The 15,921-nt window shown below is 43.4% G+C and overlaps 1 protein-coding gene across 6 annotated transcripts in view; it reads right to left on the bottom strand.

Moving 5' to 3' along the window:
• FYN (FYN proto-oncogene, Src family tyrosine kinase) overlaps positions 1–15,921 on the bottom strand; it is a 209,934-nt gene that overhangs the window by 111,862 nt on the left and 82,151 nt on the right. For all 6 annotated transcript variants that reach the window (XM_059176823.1, XM_059176822.1, XM_059176827.1 and 3 more), the window contains one exon: positions 3,681–3,750. The gene's annotated coding sequence lies outside the window, so the exon portion shown is untranslated. The remainder of the gene's footprint in view (positions 1–3,680; positions 3,751–15,921) is intronic.

Raw genomic sequence — 15,921 nt, 5'->3', positions numbered from 1 at the left:
ACGCATTTTCATAGCATACTTGCAAAGGGGAAGATTATCAGAAAAAGAAAAATGTTTGGTAGTAAACTAGGAAAGAATATTATACCAAAGGTTTTGGTAGGAAAATATTTATGGCCACAAGCACAAGCCACACCCTTTCTGGGAAGATATTACTGGCCTTGAAGCTGGGTTAGTGGATCCCAAAATATACCTCACAAAAAGCACAGTTACCCTCCCAAAATAAGCCCTATAATTAAAGTCTTTTCAAGTGGATTGTCCTATATCACAACTTGACATATGTTGCTTTAATCTCCCTGCTTCAGCAAATGTAGCCGTCTTTGGGCTATAGAAACTCTCAACAACTTACATTTAAACCAGACTGTGGTGTCACTAGGAAATTGATGCAAATAAACAGCACTGTGTACCAAAATACCCAATCTCAATCATCTGTAATGAGATCTCCCTCCTCCCTAAGCACATTTTCATCACAACAGAATCACTGCCCTTGATTCAAAAGGAAGGACCAGCCCAGATTGAAATGCCATTTCATCTCAGAGACCATCGAAAGGCAGGCACTTCTGAAGAAGCCGGGGCTGAAATTAAAATTGGAGACAACCTCCTTGTGTGAATGTGGGGGTCATGTTGTGAGGGTCTCATTTTTAGTTGACAATCATCAGTGTAAGTCTTCAGACGCCCAACGGTCTGTCTGAATTCATTTAAATCAGTTCTTGTTTGGAGTTAGCGGTGGTGTAAGAGAGAGAGCCTCTTACAAGACCTTTCAGGCCTATGATTCTCTGACCAAAGTTCTTTATGTTTTCTAGTTATATATTTACATATAACTAGATGTTAAACTATGTAAAATTTTAAACCTTCAAAATAAGTACTTCCGATTTTGAATTTTTTTATTACTTCCATATCAGGTTTCTCGGTGTCAGCATCACTGATACCTTGGGCCTGATCATCGTGGGTGGGGGTGCTGTCCTATGCCCTGTAGGACAGTTAGCTGCACCCACGGCCTCCACCCACTAGGTGTCAGTACACACATCCCCCACCACCCCCAGCTGTGACAACCAAAAATGTCTTCAGACATTGCCAAATGTCCTTTGGGAGAACAAAATTAACTCGGGTTGAGAACCACAGCTCTCTCTCTATATATATTTATGTATTTATATATCTCACCGTGACATGGCTGGGGAGGAGGTGGAATCTAGATTTTTTTAAGGCACTCACAAGTTTACGTTTTAAGAATTTTAAACTTCCTATGATTCATAATGAATTGTTAGGATCTGTGACACAGTGCTACCTTGAAAGATTTATAAACAGCACCACTCCTGTCTTCAACAAAGGGTGGCAAGGCCTGGCCTCATTTCAGTCAAGACACTTAAGAGAGAATGGTTTTGCTGTCACCCTATCTCTTGGACGGCTATCCTCCCTCCTTTGAGGAGTTCCATTCTTAGACTGCTAAGAAATCCTTCACAATCTATTACCAGGCACTCAGTACCGACTGCAAAGGAAGAGGATTACGGTTGGTAGCTATTGACATTTTCTATAGAAGCAATGGCCCTCTGTACTGCTCATGGGCCAGATCACCTTAGGGGCAGCGTTTCTAATGCTGGAGAGGCAGGGTGGAGAGGGAGTGGGACATAACATCAGGACGCAAACAGTACAAGGATGGAACATGATTAAGTTGAGCCCAGAGAAGAGATGATGAATGATGGAGAGGTCTTCAAACACCTGAAGAGCTGGTTTGTGAGAGAGTGGGTAGACTTTTCTCTGTCTGCTTAGAACGTGACTACAAGCATAGTTGGCTCAGTAAGTACTTATCACAGGCCTTCTGGTGCCAGGCACTGTCTAGGCACTGGGACCAGAGGAAGGAAGAAGACCAAGTTGCCGGCTCACGGAGCACATACCATTCAACATAAGGACTAGATTGCTTTCCTCCCCCACCCTCTCTTCTTTCTTCCCGCTTTCTTTTTAACAATTTGAGCTAAATATCCAGGTATTTGTCTAACTGCTTGGTTTTTTATTTTTCCTATTTTAAAACTGAGATTTAATTAACAGCAAAATTCACCCTTTTATCATAGAGCTCTATGAATTTTCATGAAACAGACAGCTGTATAAATATGGCCACAGATCCAAGATCCAGAACGATGTCATCACCCCCTAAACCCTTCTTATGTCCCTTAACTGCTTTCTTTACTTGGAGCACACTGCTTTACGCAGTAGCAAGCTCCTCACCTCTGAGAGAATTCGGACTCCCCTGTCACGGCTTCCGTAGAAGAGACCTTGTTTTGGCCAGTGGGAGAATGGGCCAGACAAGCCCTGAGGCCATGGCCGTCTCTTAATTCTATGAAACTGGAGGGGTCCACCTAGCGACACCAATCTTGAACACCAGCCCATCTGCAGTGAGTGAACTAGTTGATCCCTTCCAACCACAGATAAAAGCCCTTACCCAGAACCAAATTTTTTTAGTCAAAGCTCAAAAGTTTCAGCCCAAGAACTGGACCTCTGCGAAGGGTACCTAGTAAGCACAGATGAAAACAATCAGAAGAAAGGTTTGGAAACGAAAGCCTAAATATGGTAACTGCTCCCAACTCCTCTTTTCCTTCTCATTATTTTTGTTACAAGTAACATTCACTTCAAAACTGAACAAAACTCAGACAAATGTAACTGCACTTGTCTGCAGAGGTGGCAGGAAGGGAAGTTAAATTTGCCAAGCCTCTCTAAGAATGGGTAAACAAGAGGCGAGAAGATGACAAATGTCTTGGGGTTGCCACAGAGTGTTATGGAGTGGACCTGGAGGACGGTCTGTGGTGATTGGCTGTGACATCCCTTGGGACAGTAAAGGTGGTGTGCCATCCCAGTGGCCCTCCTGCTGGGAGATGTACACCTTTGGGTGGGTTGACTTCAGTGATAAATGCCCCGTTTCCAAACAAGGCTGTCCTGTTTTCAAGAACAACTGCTTTATAGAGCCACTCTTATGCCCCAGCACCACCTCGCTCAGTTTACTCTTGCGACAACCGTATGAAGTGGGTAACATTACAAGCCTCGTTTTACAGACGTGGAAACTGAGGCTCAAAGAGTGATGTACCAACCAGTTAGCATTGAACTTAAATTTTAGCCCAGGTTGCCTGACCCTGAAGACTGTTCTTCTTACTACTGCTAGCAAGGTATTCTGAGTCATTGCCGAACTTAATGTCCTTGGTGTCTTGGGCCACTGTCATTGGTGGAACTGACTCCCACACATGACAGGGCTCTCGATTCCCTTCTGTTTCCCATTCCCCAAACAGCTAACTGCCCATTTCTCATTTCAACAGACAGGCTGGAAGGATTTCTCTGCGGGGGAGACTTTCTCTCGCTGTTGTTACCCTACTGGTCGCCCTTCATCACGCTTACATTCCATGGCTTACTTAGACCATAAGCAAACTCTCAAGGGTATTCTTTACCCTGCATCCAGAAGCTTCCCTAAACCTAGACTTATTGAACCTTAGACAACCCCCCATTTCTTAATAACATCAGCAACGACAAGAAAAAATGTCATACTGTCAACAAGTACCGACTGAATGTCTCATCTAATTATAAAAACCCATTTTGTCTAAGTTAAGTACAGATTTAAAAGATGCATGAAGCGAGGCGATGGCTACCCTTTGGGGCACCATCTTATGACAAAAAGTATTAGAATTATATGCAGCAACACTTACCAAAATTTCCCCCAACTATCACAAACTTTATATACACCGCATGTCTTCTTCTACAGCTGCTGGACCGGTCCTGAAAAACAAACCACGACAAAAGGAAAAAAATACATCACTGAACGGAAGTCATTTGCTTCTGGAAACCCCGTAGTCTTCCTCGTTTGGGACCCTCATCCACGTACCAAAGTCTTACTGCCAGCTTCTCCTCTGTTTTTCCCAGATGGAAACAATTTGTAAGTTAACAAATACATAAAACTCTGGAAGATGAAATAAACCAGAAGTTTTGCTCCTACTTTATTTGAATTTCTAGCCCTTTAAAATAATTGAAGACAAAACAATGCAAAAATATCTAAAAGTGAACTCATAGATATTTTCCCCAAACCAATTCTTTTCCCTACTTCTTGCAATAACACACTCTCTTTTCCCTTGCTGACTGTGAGACCCTCACCTTTCATTTCTGGAGTTCTTTTTCTTATCTGTAAAACAGGGATTATTGCACTGACCTCCCAGGGTGGTTATGGAGATTAAATGAGATAAATCTAATAACATATAAATGTCACAGAGCAAGGCTTAAAACAGCATCTGGCATGTCGTAAACACTTAGTGCATGCAAGGAGCTATTATCTGTCTCCTAATCAGCCAGGCCTGAAAACAAACCCGGCCTTCCTCACCTCCTCGGTAAAGGAGGGCCCCAGCCTGCCCTTCTAGTCCTGCGGGTGTGCTGGAACTCAGCGCCTCTCTCCGTCTTCTCATTACACCAGCGGGCACAGCTCCTTGAAGAAACCGGTTCCCTAGCCTCAGGTTTCTTCCCTTCCAATCCTGTTCTCATGGTTCTGGAAGGCATTCTTCCTAAACACAGCTTAAAGCCTTGTGGAAACACCTTCCACTGTTTCCCGTGGCCTACAAATTTACGTGTGAAGTTACATTAGCCTGGGACTCCAGCTCCCTCTGCTCTACCCACAGCTTCCCCCCGGAAGCTGTAGTGTCCCGTCACCTGTCCTGCCTGCGCCCATGGGCAGCATGCCAGTTCCTTCCCCGAGTGTCTCTGTCTCCGAATTGCGGGTAGGAGGCCTAGCCACTTTCTGAGGCTCTTTGTCTTTTTTGTCCCATAGCAGTCTAGAGACACGTTTCCCAGAATAATGTTTTTAAATGCTTGAAATTAATGCAACAAATGAACAGGATTCAAAAGAAGTATATTGATAAATAGTTATCAAAATATATAACAAAATTATGATGTCTTTCTATTCATATTTAAATAAGTTCCATCAAAAGTCTAAAAATTACTGTAATTTGAAGTACTGTTGGGCATAAATGATATTTTAGGATATCTATAACCAAAATGTAATATGAAAATACCCTTAATTTCTATTGGTGGAAAAAACCTAATGCTACTTTGTAATAGAAGGAAATATTAGATTTTGGTTAAGGGTTCGTGAAAACAATTTTCCCCCCCATCCAAGTTCACAGAGCCCTGAAATCCATGCATGGACTCAGGTTATGAGCTCCTGCTTTTAGGCCTGGCCTAACTGTCTTCTTCTTCTGGAGTCTGCTCACCCTTCCTTCCTTCCAGATTTTATTTGTTTGAAATAGAGAAAGAGAGAGTGTGTGAGCATGAGCAGAGGGGAAGGGAGGGGCAGAGGGAGAGGGAGAAGCAAGCTCTCTGCTGAGCAAAGAGCCCAATGCGGGGCTTGATCCCCAAAGCCTGGGATCATAACTTGAGCTAAAGGCAGATGCTTGACTGACTGGGCCACCCAGGTACCCCTCCCTGAGCCCTTTCTACCTTAATTTTCCCAATGGCTATGATCTTACCCCTCGTTTTCTCTTTTCAAAAATTATGTTTCACTTGATATAGATATTTGAAATACACTTACTGTATCCTGCTTTTTAGGCTGTTAAGAGAAGGTGCTGTTTTTTGATTCCTCCCGTGGCTAATAGCATTTTGCCTCACAGCACACACAGGCCGGAAGGCGTGCAGCCGGCACTGTTTGAATCAATGAGTGAGTCTAAGGGCTTTCTTGCCGCACCCCCCCTGCCCAGATCACCTATTATGACTATGATTTCACCTCTCTTTGGCAGGCTGTAAGGTCCTAAATATGTAGACAGGACTCCTAAACACTCCATGTTTTGAGTATAAATTACTGAAGTTAGGCAACAAAGTGTTCTCTTCTTTCACTTCTCTTTAGAGTTTGGACACGCAGCTGGGGCTGCTGACTGACGTGTCCCGGGAACAGACCAGCGGTCCAGTCACGCCGTCACACTGGGGTTCCTGCATGATGCGGGCACAGTTCCTGCCTTCACGGAGCACTGAGTCCAGCAGCTTTCCCCGCCTGGTAGAGAGGAGCTGGGAATCTCTCAACCTTTCATGGGTTTTGCAAAGATGAGAAATATCTGGTTGATTTCCTAAGTAGGGGCACCTTGGTGACCTATGTAGGCAAGGCCAGTGAGGACTTGCTCTGGCTTCCCATTTGCCTTACGGATGTGAGCCTGTGGTTCCCGTAGATCGGGAACTGAAATGTCATCTTCACTCCTAAGTGACACTGTCCTTGCATATGATGTCAGAGATTAAAATCCCACCAAAGAGACTGTCTCAGGAAGGTCTACTTAACATCTGGCTGCATGCTTCACTCTGAGCCCCACTGGGTCTACGATGGACTTGCCCCAGGACGGACACCGGTCCTTTGGTCTCAGCAGCTTTCCCCCTAAACAGCTGCAGCCCAGGACTCCTGGGTATCTTTTATTAAGAAAACTTCAAAAATAACAGAATAGGGGGTGTCTAGCTAGTTCAGTCGGAAGAGCATATAATTCTTGATATCAGGGTCATGGATTTGAGCCCCAGGTGAGTGTAGAGGTCACTTAAATAAGTAAACTTACCAAAAAAACCCCACAAAATAGTTCTTCCTTTTCAAATGGAGAGAGCATAATGATTTTCTCCCCTGATAATCACTCATAAAGGCACTGTGACCATTTGCTTTGGCATAAATCCACCACTGGCAGCATTTTCCATGCTCAACATCATATCAAGTGACTCTGAGGACAGTAGGGGTGTCCTCTCTCTCCCCGAGAACCAAGACAGATGACACATTCACTCAGATCAAAGGCTGGGCTTGGCACACGCTTTTTAAACTTAAGGACATTTACATCCATCTCATTTGAATTTGTTCTTTTCGAGACACACTAGATATGTGATATTAAATAAAAATAACTGAATGATAATGAGGAAGGCAACATGACTGTTGAATTTTTGTTTCAAGAATTACGACATATACATCCTCATAAATAATAAGATACTAATAGGCAGTCCCACAAAACACATTGCCCTGCACGAAATTTTTGCTTCTACTACATAGACCCTGTGCAGCTCCTGGTTTAATGTCAACATTCTCATTACCACTGGGAACAAATACCTCTAATACAGTCCTCGCATGCATGGGTCAATCATTCCTTCGCCCTTCTTCCTAACAGACCCCTATGTGCCTTCAGCCACTGTGCCTCAGGGGCAGGTGACGGCACTCCCAGCTGCTGGGTGGGGACCCGAAGGGCCCAAGGCTTTGTGGTGTGCCACCCAGCAGAATCAGCACCAGCGGGAAGCTTCTGAGAAATGTCAGCTCTGAGGCCCCAGCCCAAACCTACCGAATCAGACACTATTTTACAAGATCCCCAGGTGATCTGTGTGTCCACAGGGTTTCAAATGCACTGATCTAAGGGGAAGACATTCCTCTTGAAAGTGATTGATTCAAGATTAGGCATGTGACTCAATTCAGACCAGCATGATGTGAAGACTGTTTTTGCTGGGAACTTCTCATTCTGAGACAACCCCCACCCCGCCCCACTGAATGTTGTGCGGGACAGGATGCCGAGGACTTCTGTAGCTACCTTGCTCCAGTCTAATGATAAAGCTGGCTCAGAGAGGAGGGTAAAGACAAAAAGCCCCACTGAAGTGAAGTTGGGGTGACTCCATCAGGTCAATCCTGAAGTCTATGGAACCAATGGAGCTCCAGTAAACTTCTAATTGCTCAGGCCTCCTTTTGGGTTTTCAATTATCTGCCGCTGGAAAGCATCTTTCCAGCAAATCAGCGCCCAGTAAAGCATTATAAAAAGAATAGAACCCCTAGACTTTGGGCTCAGCCACATGGTGAAGAGTCCAGACAAGTCAGTGCATTGAGAGACTAGAACAACAGTTTAGAGACTTATTTTGTGTGGGGAACTGACCCAGGAGGATTTCTGGTTCTGACAACCTTTGTTTGCTTTGCGCATTTCCAAAAGCTTTCTAAATCAGCCAGTTTAAGTGATCAACCAGGGGAAGTGCTGAGCACTTTCCAAACTGTTTTAACTAGAGTGGTCAGCAGTTGCTTTCCCCAGAAGCCACATGGATGTCATTTCCTGTAAAGACAATGGGAGACTAATTGCTCAGCCTCAGCCTCCAGTAGGGAAGGCAACCTGTGACATGTAATTACTGGCAGGGTAAATAAGGAAAAGCTTGAGGATCTCAGAATCTGCTTCTGGATCTACTCCAATAACTTGGGGAAAAGTAAAAAAAAAAAAAAAAAAAAAAAAAAAAGCACCAGCTGGTCTAGGAAAAGATTTGAGGGGCTCACAACTTAGGTAGTCATCTATGGCATTTTTACATACCCTGGTATTTATAAAAGACCTTCCCAAGGAGACCAAATAGAGCTGCTCTTGTAGAAAACCATATATAGGACGCTGGAGTAATTTTGCTTCATATGCAGGAGTGATGTAGTCAAGGAGCCTGGGCGTCTAATTGGACATTATCTCTTCTGTGTGTTATAGCTTCTTAGCCACAACAGGATATTTTGAGGACGGGTTTGCTGTGTTGGCTTGATGAAGAAGGTGCTTTTTTTGGCTTTCTCTTCCCTGGTACCTTATATGCTTCCAAAGCTCCAACCATCACCCCTTGTCATGAGTTTCAAACCACACCCCTAAATCTATCACCCATGCTCCCAGTTCCTCTGCAGCCTCCTAGACATAACACACTCTGAAAGTGGGGACTTCATTTTGGTCACTGCTATATTATCAATGCTTAGCACAGTGGCTGGCGCTGAGTATTACCTGTCTGTTGAAGGAATCAGTGAAAGCCCTCACACAGAGTCTTAGGACCGCTCACAGAAGTTCTTGCTATCACCTCCTAACTGGCCTCTCTGACTTTGGCCTCTCTTTTTCCCATCTATTGACATGCATGAAAGCTCTGAATTACATCTCTGATCATGTCACTCCTAGAATGTCCCAGCTGGGAATGACTTATCAGTCCAGCCCTGTGATTTCCAGGTGAGACACCGGTCCCACAGATATCAGGAGACTAGACTGTGGTCTTACGAACAGTGGGTGGCAGAGACAGGATTCTAACCCAGTGGTTCTTGCTACCATGCCATTGACAAGTTGGAAATCTTCAATGGTCTTTCAGTAGAACCCACTGCAGGGGTAAGAATGTAGGAGCCACTTAAAATATATTTGTTAATTGACTGGAAAAATGAATGGGTCACTTTTGCATGTACCAACGGATTTCAGTTTTTCTTAAAGTGGAATACTCTTTAAAGAAAGACGATTCCCCAGTAACAGAATAGAGAAGAGAAGAGCTGCTCTGGACCTCTGCCCTGCAATGTTTCTGAACCAGCTCCTAGGAGCCTCAGGGCTTGGTGGCATTGCAAACAAATAAACAAATAAAAACAATCAAACATGCCCTGAAGTGTGTAAACCTGGTGATTCACAGACCTGTACCCCTGGGGATAAAAATATATGTTTATAAAAAATAAAATATTAAAAAAAAATCAAACAAAAAAACAATGACTTACATAAACTCAAACTCTTCAGCTTTGTTCCCAAAGCCCCCCCACTATTATTCCAAACCCACCTCAACCTTATCTTCCATTTCTTCTTCCTCCTTCATGCCCAGTCTTACCAAAGCACTTGTTGTTCTGGCACTTGCCCCTCCCCCAGGCCTTCATGTGCCCTGTTTCTTCCCTCTTAGGTGCTCTTACGTCCACCTGCAAGAATGGAGAACCAACCAGTCCCTCTGGTCCAACTCTAATATAAACCCCTCCCTGAAGTTATTGCCCAATTTCTTCCACTGGAATTAATCTCATTCTACTTGTACTTCTACTACAGAACTTACCATACCATCTGCTTCAAGGGAAAGAGTCAGCTCCTTGAGGGCAGGAACCTCCTCTAAATTTATCTTTGAACCACTAGCCCTTTGCTTGATCCAATGCCTTGCACAGAAGAGGTACTTCTAGTCATCTTGTTGCATTTAAAGGGCATTATCCTGTTTGGTCCACCTCTGTAACCAAATTACATAAATTCTGTAATGGGGATTCCAAGTCTCCCTCTAGATAATACAGGCTGATGATAAAGCCAGCACACACTTGTGTGGAGCCCACTTGCTAAGAAACAGCTGTGGGAATCTTTGCTGAGTTTTATTTTCAAAAGCAAGAAATGTGGGGGCAGTGGGGGCAGGGAGAGTGACCCTCCCTCCCCTCCATAGCTCTCCCGTGGCTATGGCTGTTCTGCACAGCATGAGGCACAAGCCGGGCAGCTTGTGCACAAAGGTAACAATAGATTTAAAATACAGTCCTGATCCTTCCACGATACCATATTCTCTGCGAGTCTAAAGTCAATTGTCTGAAAAATTAAAGCGTTCCAAATGGTGGGATAATGCATTAAACAAGCTAGCGCACAAAGCCCAAGCACAAGAGAGGAGGATGGGAACCAGAAAACACTGGTTCCCTAGGAAACCAAGCCCACTTTATGACGGACTGTGGCCTTCGTTCCTCTTGGGGGAAGAGAGGGGTGCTCTGAGAAGGTACCACTGACCCATCTGCTTCCCCTGCCTGCAAGGCCCTATTTCTTCTGGCTTCACTCCCACAAGTTCGGGAGACTTGAGCAAGGCCTGGTTGTTGCTTGTTTTATTATTTGCTGCAGGGGGAATAAAGAGCAGAAGAAAAGAGGAGGAAGCCAGCCAGACAGAAAAAGAGATGAGCACAGAAGGCACTTGGCCAGAGAAAGAAATTACTGACCACACAGTGAGAGGGCAGGATGGCAGAACTACAAGAGGCCGTTTCAGGGAGTTAGATTCTCCCTGTGAGCAGGGCACCACCAAACCAGCAGATGAGTTTTTCCTCAGCAACCCAAGAGGCCAGCTCTGGGTTCCCTGTCACAGATGGTTGGACTGAATCATGCAAAGGGATGCTGGAGGGGTTGGATGGGGCTTTAGGGCACCCCCTCGCCCCTGGTAGCTCCCATCAGGCCCAAGCAGAAGTAGTAACGATATAATTTCTAATAATAAGAATAAATTATTAAGTTTAAACATTTGGGCTGAAGACGCCCAGTTTATTTGGGGAAGAAATCAATGCCACTGGAATAACTAATTAGTTGACTGTCAGAAGGAAAAATAAAGATTCTATTCTATAAGACTCATGACAATGAAGTACAGATTTATAATAATCATGTCTTTTCTTAAATGAGTTAAAGAATGAACAATGAGGTTCTATCAGGTGATCACATCACTTATGTATCAGGTAAAGAGAAAAGAGAAACTTTTTATAGGACATTTGAATCGTTTCTGACTTGTCCTTGTAAGTGAAGTTATTTCTAGGAATCTACAGTCCAGGGTCTGAACAGCTTTGCTATGATCAGGTGCAGTTTCTGGACAAGTCCCTGAGCTATCTTCCAATCTGCATACTACTCCCAAGACCCTTCGAACAGACATTCTGCCTGTGGAAAGCACATGGTATCACAACACTGTCAAGATCCAGGGTAATAATGATGTGTGCAGAGCCCCTGGGGTGTGTAGGCTGGCTACAATATTAGAATCCCAGAATCCTAAGGAAATGTTAAAGAATATCCAGTCCGGTAGTTTTAATGCCATTTTTAAAATATAAGAACCTTGTGAATTCATACACATGTGTCACATTTTCAAGGTTCATACTAAACGCCAATATATTAACTGAAAGTAGATATGACAGTCCTGGTTCAAGGCGGGAAAGGACTCAAAATGCTACCACCTGGGCCATCCTCCTGGCTCACTTGGCACTTCTGGGGAACCCTAATGTTCTAAGAACACTGACCATCCAGATCTAGTCCCTGCCCCCACCCTGGATCTGCATCTTGTCTTCATTTCTTCCAGCCCAAGCACAGCCTCCCCATGTAGCACTGTGGGTGACCAAACAGCACCTTTCTTCTATCAAGGGCCTATTTTTGCCTACCCCCAAGGGCTCCACATTACGAATGATTTCACCTCTCATAAAAATTGCATTCCTGAAGCAATAACTAGTTTATTTGCCTAGTGAGACCTCAACTTAAAGCTTAGCCCTGCTGTACTTGCTTAACTTGAGAAAATTCCTTAATAACATAAAGTAGAAGCCCAGTAGAAGCTTTTCTTCTCTTCTCTGCCTCCTATTTCTTCAAACAATCTCCATCAAAGAAATATCAAATACCTAGGAATAAGTCCAACAAAGAATAAGTCCAACACGAAACACTGAGAGAAATTAAAGACCTAAATAATAGAGGTTCATGCATGTAGAAGGACTGGAAGTCTCACTATTATTAAGATGTCAGTTCTCCCCGGGTGCCCGGCAGGCTCAGCTGGAAGAGTGTGTGACTCTTGATCTCAGGGTCATGAGTTTGAGCCCTATGTTGGATGTAGAGATTATTTTTTTTTTTGGTAAAATATTACACAATTTTTTATTATGAAATGAGAAAAATCTCATTTGTTACATTATAGAGATTACTTATTTGAAAATAAAACTTGAAAAAAAAGATGTCAGTTTTCCCCTAAATTGCATCTTCAATTTCAAAAATTTTTTTTTCCTGGTGCAAACTGACAAGCAGATTCAAAAACTTACATGGGAACGTAAAATGCCGGAAGCCAAGATAATTCTGAAGAACAACAAGAAGGCTGGAAGACTTACTCTTATCAGATTCAAAATTCATTATAAAATAATAGTAATTTAGGGGCGCCTGGGTGGCTCAGTGGGTTAAAGCCTCTGCCTTCGGCTCAGGTCATGATCCCAGGGTCCTGGGATCAAGTCCCGTATCGGGCTCTCTGCTCAGAAGGGAGCCTGCTTCCCCCCTCTCTCTCTGCCTGCCTCTCTGCCTACTTGTGATCTCTGTCAAATAAATAAATAAAATCTTTAAAAAAATAATAGTAATTTAGACAATGTGGTATTTGTTGAAGGATAAAGAGGCCAATAAAACAAAACAAAAAGGAGGTCCCAAAATAGACCTACAGAGATAGTCACCTAAATTATGACAAAGATGACACTGAAGTTCATTAAGTTGTGCTTAATGACACTGGGTGTCATGGGTTGAATTGTGTGCCCCAGAAAGATACACTGAAGTCCTAACCAAAGCCCCCCTGCACCCCCTCCCCCCCCCCGTACTTGAGAAGGTGACCTTATTTGGAAATAGTGCTTTGTAGGTGTAATTCACTCAGTGAGGTCATAGTGGATTAGGGTGGAGCCTAAATCCAATATGACTAGAGTCCTTATAAGAAGGAAATTTAGACACAGGGAGACATGAGGGGAACAGGGTCATGTGGTAATGGGCACAGAGATCAGAATAATGCAGCTTGCAAGCCAAGGAGTGCCAAAGATTTACTGGCTATCACCAGAAGCCATGAAGGATTCTTCCCTAGAGCCTTCAGAGAGAGCATGGCCCTGCTCATACCTTGATTTTGAACTTCTAGCCTCCAGAACTATGAAAGGACAAATTTCTGTGGTTTTAAGCCACCCAGTTTGTGGTACCATTCATCAACGGTAGTCCTAGTTGATGAATACATTGGGTATCCATATGAAAAAATTGTTCTTAATCTCTACCTCACACCATGTAAAGATCAATTCCACATGGATGTTAGATCAAATTGTGAAAGGTAAAATATACCTTTAAAAGAAAACAGAACATCTTCACACTTTGCAAGAGGTAAAGATTTTTAAAGAACAGAACCAAAGAAAATGCTAATCATAAAGGGAAAATATGATAATTTGGAGTATATTAAAATTAAGCATCTCTTTGTCAAATGACAGCAACAGAATCAAAAGCATGCCCACAGTGGGAGATAACTGCAATACTACATCCAGGAAATACCGCCTGCAAATCCATAAGGAAAAGATAGGCACCCAATAAAGAAATAGGCAAAAAAGAAATTTTGCAAAAAAGAAAACCCAAATGGCCATTAAACAGATTAAAAGATGCTTTAGTCATAAAGAAAAGTAGAGTAAAATCACAATGCTAGCAATACACACCCACCAAATTGTCTAAAATGACAAAGACTACAAAGCGTTGGTGAGGATATGGAGTAAACAGAACTCTCGTATGAACGTTGATGAGAGTAAACTGATAAAGACACTGGAAAACTCGCAGTATCTGAAAGCCAAACACACCCATAACCTATGACCCAGGGTCTCACCATCAAGAGGTCTACCCTACAGAAATGTCACATATGCTCACCTGCTGATATATACAAGAATGTTCCTGGGAGTGCTCTTTTTGATAGCCCCAACAAGGGTTAAATCCATTTCGGGGTAGTTATACGATAATACACAGCAGAGAGAATGAACAAAGTACAACTCATAACAACATGAGGAATCTTCCAAATATACTGTTAAGGGGAACAATCAAGATTACATGGTGCAATTTTATTTATGCGAAGTTCAAAATAGACAAAATCGATGTTATTAGAAATAATGCTATTACTTTTGGTTGGAGTGGGGGTGGTTAGGGATTGGGGGTCAAGGGGCTTGGGGTATTTGGGTGACATTCTTTCTCCATCTGGCTGCTGTTCACATAACAGTGTTCACTTCATGAAAATTCAGTATCTGTGTGTTTAATTTCTGTGTGTTTCTGTATGAATGTTATACTTCAGTTAAAAAAAAAAAAATCTTGGTGGTTAATGCAGTGAAACCAGAAACAAAACAGGGCTCTTACACGTACTGAAAGAAGAGAGCACAGCAAATTAATTTAAGCAAAATAATTTAAAAATTTGCTTTGCTAAAAGCTTAAAAAGTGCCGTTTCATTAAATTGTGTTTCTTATTCACTTAAGAGGACTCTCATGCCAAAGCTGTTTTATTATTATATGTTAGGATGGAATGAAGGGAACAGTTTCAAAATAAAATAAAACACATTTTATTTGATTTTTTAGAGTGAAAATTTAGATATTAAGCCCATTTTCTTCATATCAGTTAAAGTTTTCTGGGTCCTTGGCTTACAGTCTGAAGAATCCCTACATGGGAAAGCCCTGGGGATAATGGCATTCTCCTCCTGTGCACACAAGGCCCTCAATTTCCCTTCTAGAGTCTCTCTGTGAGATCAGCTCCTCCCTCCAGTGGAAGAGACAGCAGCTCAGCTTGCCTTCACAACCTGGTCATCGGTAAATGTGGTTTCCACCTGACAGTCTAAAATACTCAAAATAACTCCCAGGACACCACTCCAGCGTTGGCCAACTTCGATGGCTCTTTGGATTCCTGCTACGTCACAGGCAGAGTCCTGACCTCCCTCAGAGCAGCCAGCATTAGAAGGATGGAGAGAGAATTCTGTCCGCTCGTCCTGGGGGGCAGCTCAGCCCACACCTTCTTCTGGGCCCTCTCCCTCTTCCGGTAAGTGTTTGGCGAGGGGTGAGCTCATCATCATTAGACGTGAGCTCTGTACAACTGCTCCAGCTACCGCTGAAATACAGCCCTTGGAGCACAGAAACCAGACGGCTAGACTCTTGGCTTTCTCAGACAGCTTTGTTCTCTCAGACCCTCTGGGAGGGAGATTTGTTTGGGTGCTTACAGGGCATCCTGAGGCTGCAGGCAGTCCCCACAGGAAGTGAGAGCTGGCCACAGCCACCATGGCCTACATGGTGAGCTGAGAAAGAAACTACGTGAGGGGACCGTGGAGGATGTGGGGCTGCTCTGAGGGCAACCTCACGCACCCTCACCCTGAGAGGAAAGCATGGGGACCGGGGCCCTGGATCTGAGCCGCTATCCTCTATCTGCCTTGAGGAAACCTGGGCCTTTCTCTGGCCGCTATATTTCCCTAAATATCAACTTCTAGAGACGACTTTTTAGATTCAAGCTCTGTTGTTTTGGTGCAGACTTTCTGTGCTAATTCTATTCCTAACTTGATTGCCTCACAAACCATGACTTTCTGGGCGCTTTAAGAATATTTCCACATCCCTAGTTAGAGTTCCCTCTGGTAAAACAAAACAAACAAACAAACAAAAAACAACAACACTTGCTTTTTAGATAATTTTTT

This window comes from Mustela lutreola, chromosome 6 (assembly GCF_030435805.1).
Source record: "Mustela lutreola isolate mMusLut2 chromosome 6, mMusLut2.pri, whole genome shotgun sequence".
NCBI lineage: Eukaryota > Metazoa > Chordata > Mammalia > Carnivora > Mustelidae > Mustela > Mustela lutreola.
Note: the sequence above shows the minus strand (reverse complement) of the source record. Positions and strands in the feature narration are given on the sequence as shown.